Genomic DNA, 12,137 nt, shown 5'->3' with positions numbered 1-12,137 from the left:
AGTGTCTGAATCGGTAGGGACAGAACACATAGAAAAGTGGACTCCAGATACATTAAAGACCTAATTATCTTAAATATAATAATTTTTTTGGGTACTTTGGTGGCTCAGTTAGGTAAGTGGCCAACTTTGACTCAGGTCGTAATTTCATGGTCCATGAGTTCAAGCCCCACATTAGGCTCTGTGCTGACAGCTTGGAGCCTGGAGCCTTCTTCAGATTCTGTGTCTCCCTCTCTCTCTGCCTCTCCCCAGCTCATGCTTCTCTCTCCCTCTCTCTCTCTCTCTGTCTGTCTCTCAAAAATAGATAAACATTAAAAAAATTAAAAACAAATCAAATAGAATAATGTCCAACACAGGACTCCTAAATGAAATCCCAAAAGTACAAACCATACGGGAAAAATACTAAAGATAAAAATATGAAAATTAAGAATTTCTTTTCAATGAAGGGTACAATGGGAAAATGTTTTTTAAATGACAAATCAAAAAAGATATTCACCACAGGTAAAACAAACAGGAGTTTATATTTATGATGCAGAAGAAATACCTAAAATCGACAAGTACAAACAAGAACTCTAATAGAAAATATGCAAATTCTGTCAGTAGGCGGTTCATAAAAGTTGAACCCCAAAAGGTCATCCATATGGGTGGATGTTTAAAATCAGTAGTAATTAGAGAAATACAAATTAAAACAAGAATTGACATATTAGTTTGCACTCATCAAACTGGAAAACAGTAGAACCAAATATTGACAGTTCGAAATTATAATATGGGGCGCCTGGGTGGTTCAGTTGGTTAACCATCTGACTTCAGCTCAGGTCATGATCTCAGGGTTCATGGGTTCAAGCCCCAAAGCCTGCTTTGGATTCTGTGTCTTCCTCTCTTTCTCCCCTTCCCCTGCTCATGCTCTGTCTCTCAAAACTAAATAAACATTTAAAAAAATTAAAAAGAAATGATATTAAATATGTGTATACTCTATAATTCAGCTTTTCACTCCTGAATATATATACTTGAGAAATTCTCACACCAGTCATAAGGGATAATCATGAGTGTTATTTGTGGTAGTGAAAAGTTATAAGCACTTTTGCTAACTATCACTTGTGACTGGAGAGAAGTAAATTTTAGTGGATCCATACTGTGGAATAGTGGGTAGGTCTTAGAACTAATGGACTAAATATACTACAGGAATAGATATTCAAATATATTCTGAGCTAACAAGTAAGAAAAAAAAATGAGTTCTATAGCACAATCATATTTATATCAATTAAAGTTGATACACATAGGAGTTCAACATATATTTTACAATAATACATAGAAATGATACACATCAAATATATTAAAATGGTTCCCTATGAAAGGTAAAAACATGGGCTTAGGGAATGGTGATAAAAGGGAATACAAACATCAATGCATGCTTCTAAGCAATCACACATGCATGCATATATACATATAAACTCCTATGTAAGATACATGCATAAACTCACAAAACAAGAAAGAGAGAAGCTATAGGAACTAATGACAATAGTGTGATATCAAATGAAGAGTTGATAAACACAGCATTGTACATTTGAGTGTACAAATAAACAAATCATCCAATTCCAAAATAATACATAAAAAGGGAAAGAGCAATCTAAAATGTTTTACATTCACTTTACACTCAGATAAGATTTATTTTTGATCATTTTCTGAATGATCAAAATAAAATATTGGCATCTGCCTTTAACCTAGATAACTTGCCAAATCTTTCTGCAGTTTCTTGGCAGGCTAATAGTCATAGTAATGCAGATTTCTTTTTATTTTAAGAGAAAGATACTCTGTAATTCAAGGCATTGGAAGAATATTTACACCATAGGCAAATCTTCACAATACCTATACTTAAATGTTCCATTCTCATAAACACATCAATAACAATTAACCTATTTTTTTTTTGCTAAATTTAATATATGACCATGGGGCTGTATCATAATGTATGTAATTTTTGTGTGTGTGAATGAGTAGGTTTCCTTCAATGTCATATTCAGTCATTTTTTATTAATTTCTTTTATCATATAAGGACATCAACATCTACTTAAATGTAAAGAGATACATTTATATATATTCGGATATATTTTAGGAAAAATATTTCCTTTAGTAATTATATAACATAGATACATCACATGACAGGGCATACGGTAAAAAATGCTTTAAAAAATGCAGATAGTCCCAGATAAAACCCTCATTATCCCAGTCTTAGTTGGTTTTCTTGATAGCATGCATTATTTGAAATTTTCTTTTTCTTTTCTCCCCTGCTTTATTTTTTATTTTGCTTTCTTGCTTATTGACTCTAGAATATAAGCCCTATAGGAAACTTACCCATTTTGTTTTGCTATATCCTCAGCTCCTAAAATACTTAGGACATGTCAAGCATTCAAATAATATTTGTTAAGTGAATGGCAGAATGTGAAGAAACACAATTTAAATGGATTGGATTTAACACAATTTAAAAAATTGATCCCTTTGGTGCTGTTGTCAAATAATATACACACTTTAAAATTTTAAAGTTAAATTAATAGATGCATTGATTAAAAACCAGTAGGTTTTATAATGAAAAGAAATGGTCCTCTGTGTTACTTCTTCCCTTCCCTAGGCCTAAATCCCAATGGCAATAATTTTAGGCATTTCTGTTTTGAAACTTTCTAATAGTCATTTTCATATCTTCCAGTATTACACTTGCACTGGTATATATGGGTTAAACTTTTACCTCATCTATTAATTTTTCTCCTGAGACAAATTTCTAGATCACTTAGAGTGTACTATACTTTTGTTCTCTGAACCCCAACTTTAACTAGTAAAATTCCACCACAATTACCACTTCTATCACCAGTGAGCTTTGCAATTTCAAAAACAATTCATAAACCTAAATATTTTTTCCCATCAACTATGGACAATGTCTCTGATTAGCTAATCTTCCTTCCTTGACTTCCAACTCATCACCTCTACACTTACTTTAATTCAACATGGTTGCTAATACTGTATTTTGTCATTTAGCCATAGGTAGAGTCTAAGAATCAAAACAAATAGTGTTTACATTTTTATGATGATAATGTTATTACCACAATGCCAAGCTACATGCAAATATTACAATCATTTCTATAGTTCCAATGTCATACAATGTTAAGTTGAAAAGTAGTCACATGTTTCTTAACCCTCCAACTAATGCCTTCAATACTTCCTCATGTTTCCACCCATTTTGCATAAGCAAGCAGTTCCTTTCCTTTACTGAATACTTGCCTGCTGGAGGGGTTCCCTTTCCAGCTCAGGGCTAAAAGGATGCTCCTGGTTTTACTGAATACCTGTCTCATGAGGGTAGGCGCTAACTAGTTTCTCAGTTAACTTCATGTATTTTTGGATCCCATGACTCTCTTCTTTCTTCTTTTCAAGAGTTTATTCCCAATCCAATCAGTAAAGAAATGTTAATAGGAGGAATTTATTTTAGGTTCAGTTTAGATTTAGCTTTCCTGTAACTGAAATGCCATTTTCTCTTTCACATTTGATGGCAGTTTGTCTGGATATAAACCTCTAGTTTAATTGTTTTCTTCTCAGAACTCAGAAGGCTTATTACACTTATCTCTGTTATCCTGACATAGATAATGGCAAGTCAGACCCCAGTCTGATTCTTGATCCTTGTTAAGAAAACTGTTTACTTCTTTCTAGAAGCTTTGAGGTACTTTATACTTTTTTTCGGGGGGGGGGGAACTCATCATTTCTATCTTACTCAGAATTCTCTGATCCCTCTTTACTAGTGAAGTATAGGACCTCTTAATGTTTCTGCCTTCCTACTGAGTAATTTTGCAAATCCACTTTTGATTTTCAGTGACCTTGGTTTTAATTTGTTCTTTTCATTATCACTGTGTTATTGAAAATGCAATAGATTCTTGAATATAAGGGTGCATTTTAGTGATTTCTGTTTCCTGAATTAAATCTTTCTTTGGTGCCCTGCTAATTTATGTTTGTCTTTCCCATTTTTTGCTTTCTGTAAATATCTGGAGATGTTGGTTGTATATTTATATTTAAGAAATCTGCTTTTCCAAGTTCTAAGTAGCTGAGTGAGGCTTAACTTTATGATGAATGAAAGGAAAGCCAACCAAATGCAAAAGCCAGATTTAAGCTTTGGAGTCCCAGTGATCATGCTAATTGATACAGTTATAGCTTGAGATCACTTTAAGAATGTGCTTATTTGTCATGACTTTCACTGAGCTAGCTAAACAATTACTTTAAGAAATTCTCTACTTATTTTGCCTACTGTCTATTAATCTCACAATAGAGATACATAAATTATGTATTTACATTGAGCATCAGAGTTAAGCATATTGTTCTGTGCACCCTAAAATACTATTCTTAGAAAAGTGCAGCAAAACACATCAAAGAAAAGATTTACTTTCAAATTAGTAGAGTGATAACATGTGTTATAAGTCAACATGTTATGTAACAACAAATATAATATTACCAAACTATCCTTCAAAAACAGGATTATTTTAAACTTATAAGAACACTGGGTAAAAATGCCTATTTTCCACACTCTATTCAACATTGTGTGTATCTAACTTTTAATCTTTCAAATATCTCAAGCATATGTTATATGCTTCTATATTTTTAAGTTTATTTACTTATTTTGAGAGTGAGAGTGAGAGAGAGAGAGAGAGAGAGAACAAGCAGGGGAGGGTCTAAGAGAGAGAGAATCCTAACTAGGTTCCACACCATCAGTACAGAGCCTGATAAGGGGCTTGAACTCATGAACTGTGAGATCATGACGTGAGCTGAGATCAAGAGTTGAGCATTTAACTGACTAAGCCACGCAGGTGCCCCAGCATGTTATATGCTTCTAAGCAAATTTTATTCATTCAACAAATGGTTGCTTGCTTTTCCATTTTTGTCTCATTCTTATAATTTTTGTTGATTTGTAAGAGCTTTTTTACATACTAGGAAAATTCTGATTGTGTTGCAAATATTTTTACTGTTTAATAATTTATCTTCTGATTTTATGGTATTTTCACCTATCGAGAAATTTTCATTGCTTTTAGCCAAAAATCAAACTAGTTCTTGGATATTCACTACTCTGAAATGGACCTTGGGGAAATTCTCTATCTTTCTCAGGACTTAAGTGACATTTGTAGGACTCAGCATACCTCCTTGTCTGTCAAGATTTGGTTGTATTTCACAGGTATTTGCTATAGATTTAATTTGGAGGTAACAGCAGTTTAATTATTTCATTAAATTGGAAATTTTTGGTCTGTTTCTTTTCTTTCTTTCAATTTTGTTTTCTTTTGGTGTAATGGAAGAAGGGTTAAAAAATGTGAGAATAGTAGGATATAATAGCAAGAGCTTGCATATTTTTTTCCAATGTCTCCTCTGGGGGAAGAAAGTAATAAAAGTCCTTGTAGCATTTTGCTTGCATTCACAATAAACATGGTTTTTTTGTTTGTTCTTAATCAAGGATAAAAATAAGATGATCCCAGTGTACCTTCCTCTCAGGAACAACGTATATCTTTACATTCTTTCAAGGCATCATCTAGGTTTCTCAGTGTAATTTTAAAATATGCCATCAACTGGTCCCAAGTCTTTGTATGCTTTCAACAATACTGATGCATCTTGGATTTGTATTCCTCTCCCTGTTTATTCCTCTGAATTCTGGACATATACCCAACTCTCTACAGCATCTCTATTTGGGTTATAAATAGGCATCTCAAACTTCCCAAACACAATAATCCACCTCGTCTACAGCTGCTACTCCTGTGGCCTCCCCAACTCTGTCATAGCACTCTCTGAACTTAAAGGCTTTGGTCATAAATCAACTCCTAGTTGATTCTTACATTTGTCTCAAACATGAAATCAATTTAATCAGAAAATCATGTAGGTTTTACCTTTTTTTTTCCCCTAGGAGAGAGAGAGAGGGACAGCGTGAGCAGGGGAGGGTCAGAGAAAGAGGGAGTCACAGACTGAAACAGGCTCCAAGCTCTGAGCTGGCAGTCAGCACAGAGCCCGACGCGGGGCTCGAACCCACGAACCGCGAGATCATGACCTAAGCGAAAGTCGGACGCTTAACCAACTAAGCCACCCAGGCGCCCCATGTAGGTTTTACCTTTAACATATATCCAGAAGTCTGTTTTTTCTCACAATCTCATTCTTCTCACTCTAGATTAGGCTCCTTTTTCACCTGAACAATTGGACAAGACTCTGCATCGGTCTCCCGGCTACATCCTTGTCAGTGTATGGTCTGTGAGCCACACACATGCTAGAATGAGCTGTTTACAATTCAAGACAAGGTTATGTCACTCACCTCTTCTACTTTCTGATGACTCTCATTTCACTTAGAGCAAAACACAAAATAAGAATTTTCCCCACTCAGCGTTTCTATTTCCTCCACCTGGTACACCATTTCCCCAACACCTGCAGAGTCTGGTCCCTCACTCTTCCAGGTCTCAGGTATCTCCTGATGATCCTACAAAAAAACCTCCCTCTGCCCATCACCAGTGAGCCTCTTCATTCTGCTCTTTTTCTTCTCAGCATTTATAATTCCTAACATAATCAATGGTCATTTATTGTTTATTGCCAAACTTTTCTGATGAAATTTTAAATTCCATGATAGCAGGAGTTTTTGTTGGTTTATTGCTATCCCCCAAATCTACAACAGTATCCATGGATCCTCTATAAATATTTGTAGAAAAAACACAACCTAGTGTATCTTGTTAAATGTATTCCTATAAATGTATTGTTTAAGTTTTGCTTTTGTTATGATAAAGGGATATTTTCTTCCTTTTTATAATTATTGATCACACTGTATTTAAATTGTATGTAAGAAAGCTATTTTTAAATTACTTGTGTCCTAATCAAATGATTGAATTATTTTGTTTCTAAATATTTTACTAAAATATTAGGAATCTCTTAGATATCCTGGCATATAATCACATCACTGCCTCTTGTTTCTCAGTTTCACTGTTCCTTATTCCTGAAAAACTTTTTAAAATGTTTATTTATTGTTCAGAGATAAAGACAGTACAAGCAGGGGAAAAGTGGAGAGAGGGGAAGACCCAGAATCCAAAACAGTCTCCAGAGTCTGAGTTTTCAGCACAGCCAGATGCAGGGCTTGAACCTGCAAACCATGAGATCATGGAGCCCAAGTCCAATGCCTAGCCAACTAAGCCACCCAGGTGCTCCATGTTCCTTATTTCTTTTTAACACAACTTTTTTTCTCCTGAATTATTTTTGAGTAATTTGATTTTACTAATCTGCTAGCTAAATCAAAATAATCAAATGTAAATGATTTTTTAATGTTTATTTATTTTTGAGAGAGAGAAACAGAGTGTGAGCAGGGGAGGAGCAGAAAGAGAGGAAAACACAGAATATAAAGTAGGCTCCAGGCTCCTAGTGGGAGCGCCGTGAAGGGCTTAAACCCAAGAACCATGAGATCATGACCTGGGCTGAGGTCAGACTGAGCTACCAAGGTGCCCCCAAACAATCAAATTTAAATGACTAATAGTTTCACTGTGTTAATGAAATAATTAAGCTAGTTGTACATGTAAAATGCATTTGCTGAATATTAAATATTGGTAAGTTATGAAGCAGCAAGATCCAAAATTTTCTATTAAAAGCTCTATTAAAAACCTTTTTATGACAAGTCCTGCTTCAATTATGACTATTTGAGTGATAATACAGCTAGACAAAGAAGTTAGAGTCACCAATGGTTATTTTTTTCCTGAAGACTTGATCATGACATTGTTCTTACAAATCCATGTTCTTTATTCTGAGACTAGATTTATGAACTGAATCATTTTCTCTTCTTACAAGACATTAGTTTAGCTTGAGAATGAAATTAATATAATTCTTTCATTCTATAAAATGGTGTAAAGTAAAACTTTGTATAGTCATTTCCAACCACTAAATTTAGAACTGTAGAAGAGTAGATGAGGAAATTAAAAAAAACAATGTTATTGTTCTCTTTGCAGAAGAAACTGGAGCCCAGAGAGCATTACTGACTTATTCAATTAATAGAAAACAGAGAAGGGTTAGAATTCCATTAGGTGGTTACTGAATCCAAGAATTGCTGCCTTTCAATCAGAAGCTTAAAATTTTTTTGTCAAACATTCGTGGGGCATTTTCGGTTGTAGGTCTTACGGTAAACTTTAATGGCACATGCCCCAAACTGAAGTCAACACCTTCCCTGAAAATGAGGTTTTATTTCCTCATTTAATTTAATTTAGTCATCATCCTCTTGATCATCTATACCATACACCTGAGAATTGTCCCACATCTCTCCTTCTCCCTGCACTCCAAATTCAATCAGCCAAATTTATTGGATTAATATTTTTTAACTTCTTTCTAATCAATTTCCTTCTACCCATGTCCCTTTACCATTATCTATTATCTGGCAAGAATTTTAACCCTTCAGTGTATTAAAGAATTATGTCTCCTACCTAATTTTCTGGTTTTCCTTTCTTACCCTAGCCACATTTACCTCAGTTTCTGCATACAGAGGCTTGCAGTCATGTACCTGTTTATACTGCTTGGAGTGCACTGCCCCTCTCCAATCTTTCCATCTTGTCATGTTTAAGCAAAAAACCAAATCAACAACTAAGATACGACTCAAGGACCGAATGACAGACTAACATTTCTTAAAGAATAAAAATCATAAATGGCTCTTTTTGTATATCTCAGCACCTGGGACAATGTTTGACACATTTGATATTTAATGCATATTTAATGATTTGACTAATTGATTAATTTCTGGACACACAGAACACCAAAATGTCAGGAGAGAATATGATTGCAAGTTTCTAAATTTCCACCGTGATTTATAAACAAAATATAACAGGTTACAATTAGAAGAAAATCTTTATGTTCCAAAAAATAAAAATAAAAAGGAATTAACAGTTATAAGGGTGTTTTTAAATTTTTCAAATGAAATTATGTTCATGACCCAAATTGATTGCGTAAGTAAGCCATTGTTCTAATTCATCAGGTATCCAAGCAATTAATATTTAAAAATCAGGAAATATGGAATAATAAAGTTATGCAAGCACCAACATTAATAAATGTAATCTGAATCAAAAATGACAGAGTAGTTGCTGATGACTGTGTTAAAAATAAAGAGAGGCTAAATATAAACACAATGGGATTTTTATGATCCCAGGAAGCTTGATGATTTATAAGAATTATTAGGTAACTAATTCTCCTTAAATTAGTTCACAGGATGAATCTGATGTGGTCACTGTATTCTGGTGTACATGAGGATCAAGAGGAAAAATAAGGAATAATCATATTCATTATATATGGTGAATAATGAATTATTCTACTTGTTTATTACTCATGAATAAGTAGAAAGGAATGAGAAGAGAGCTACATAAGAATAGTTAAAATAATTCCATTTCTCTACCTCCAAAAGATGTTATTTAATGTTCACTGTTCTGAAATTTCCTCTTTGTCAAGTTTGGTAATTTCATTCTCTTCTAACTTCAAAAGCATACCAAAATAACCTCTCCAGCACCACACTCACACTTTGGGAGGAGAAAAAAAAGATTAAAAAGTTTGAGTGGAATGAATATTATCAACGTTCTAATAAGAATACCTGCTTTCATATAGCTATTTACTTGATACTGACTTTTTTTCCTTCTTATTCTGTGTTTTCTGTCTTTGCTATACAAAACAGTCTTTCCTTTCTTCCTCTCTCAGTTCTCAGAACAATGAGACTTGTGCTGATTAGCTCCTTGAGCAGAAATGCAGCCACAAGATGTGGTGCAGAAAGGTCAGTCTTGAATTTCTTTGAAATATTTTGTTAAATCAGTAACAGCAAAGGTCAGTTGGGCTCTGAATAGGGTTTTTGCATTTGTTTTTCTGCCAGTCTCAAGACAGTTCATGTTTAGAGAATTCTATATTTAAAATGGTCTGATTAAGTATTGTGTGTGTGCAACACCTAGACACAAAGGTATGATATTACTAAGTAGTCACTAGCAAATGATAATGCTGTTTAGTACATGACAGAAAGTTCAGTGAAGAAATACATAGTAGTTATATCCTTTAATATTTTAATATATTTTGTGAAATTATATGATACTAAAAAAATTGGACAAAATGGACTCACAATAAAGAACACAGTTTAAGTATTCAGTGGCCATTTAGCCTAATTTATATTGTTGATGAAATAATCTTTCCATGATGTTAAACAGCTCTACTTATGCCACTTCCTCATAGTCTACAAAAGCAGCAGTATTCCATTTAGTACATTAGCAGTAAACCTCCTGACTCTAAAAGGCCATTCCCTGACCACATTTACTATTTACAGTAGAATGTTACATTAAGTCTCTTTGCCTTGGAGTGTTTAATCCATCTTCTCTTTCTTATATTATTTAAAAGTTCTGCTTGTTTATTTATTTATTTTTAATGTTTTACTTATTTCTAGGAGAGAGAGAGAGAGAGAGACAGCGCAAGCAGGGGAGGGCCAGAGAGAGGGAGTCACAGACTGAAACAGGCTCCAGGCTCCGAGCTGGCAGTCAGCACAGAGCCCGACGCGGGGCTCGAACCCACGAACCGCGAGATCATGACCTAAGTGAAAGTCGGACGCTTAACCGACTAAGCCACCCAGGCGCCCCTGTTCTGCTTGTTTAGAAAGAAACCATTGTGGCAAAGATGTACTAACACAGTCTTCAATAATACCCTCCTTCATGAAAACAAAGCAAAGAGCACAAGGGAGAGAGAGACAGAGAGACAAACATAAAAATCAATGCTTTTCAAGATAATGAACATCAGGCAACAGAGGACAGTAAACACTGGGAGATGGGAACCAAAGGGACTGAGTCCCCCAACTGCTACTGCTTAATGCCTTGAGAGAGTTTGTGAGCTTAGCAGAGTTGGAAGAACCCAGGCAGAGCTTGGCAGATTCCTTGATGTAAGGAGGTGAAACTTATATCAATGCAGTGGGCCAAAGCATCTATGTACAGAGAACTGTACAAAGAAGTAACTCGGGAGATCTTCAGAAGGTAATCTTTGGTATTCAGCAGAGTACTGATTGGCCCATGCATGTGTGAAAACAAATTGAGGCTAGGCAAAGAACCATCTAAGAGAATTAGAGAAAGAAATGCCCAGCACCCATACAGGGTCTAGAATAGTACTCAGTTCTCACCAAACAGGTGGAAAACCTCATAGTTCACAAGGTAGATGATTCATAAAGACCTTGCCTTAGCCGGAGGGGAAAATTAGCCCTAAACTAAGTGCTGCACTGCACCAGACTAACAAATCTTAAAAACAAGACACAAAATACTTTCTAACTAGTTAAACTATATCTGAAAAGCTTAAGAATATTTAGATGCATGCAAAAATATCCAAACAAAATTACATTGTGAGCCGTGGGACAACTTGAAGGATTCAAGTCATATATTATATTTTTCTGACCACAATGAAATTAAATGAAAAATAAGTAATAGTCGAGGCACCTGTGTGACTCAGTCAGTGAAACATCTGACTTCAGCTCAGGTCAAAATCTCACTGTTCATGGGTTTAAGCCCCACGTCGGGCTCTGTGCTGACAGTTCAGAACCTGGAGCCTGCGTTGGGTTCTGTGTCTCCCTATCTCTCTGACTCTCCCCCGCTCACACTCTCACATTCTGTCTGTCTGTCTCTCTCTCTCAAAGATAAATAAAACATTTAAAATTTTGAAAACAAAAAGTAATAGAAAGGTCCCTGGAAAATCTCCAACTATTTGGACAATATGTAAAATATTTCTAATTCTACTATTGATTTTTTTCTTTGACCCATGGGTTATTTTACTTTAACCTGAATGAAAATGGACATCACTTTATCAAAATTTGTGGAATGCAATTGAAGTCAGGATTAGAAAGAAATTTAAAGAATTAATCATCTAAGAGAAAAAGAAAGATATCAAAGCATAGACTTCAGATCCTATCTTAATAATTTAGAAAAAACAAATGCAAAAAACCTATTTAGAGCCCAGCTGACCTTTGCTGTTACTGATTTAACAAAATATTTCAAAGAAATTCAAAACTGCCCTTTCTCCACCCCACTTCCTCAAATATACATATATATGTGTGTATGTATATATATATATATATACACACACCCATATAGATATGTGTATATATATATACACACCCATAT

Source organism: Crocuta crocuta, unplaced genomic scaffold (genome assembly GCF_008692635.1).
Source record: "Crocuta crocuta isolate KB4526 unplaced genomic scaffold, BGI_CrCroc_1.0 scaffold26, whole genome shotgun sequence".
Lineage (NCBI taxonomy): Eukaryota > Metazoa > Chordata > Mammalia > Carnivora > Hyaenidae > Crocuta > Crocuta crocuta.
The sequence above is the reverse complement of the archived record's forward strand: the minus strand, read 5'-3'. Positions refer to the sequence as shown.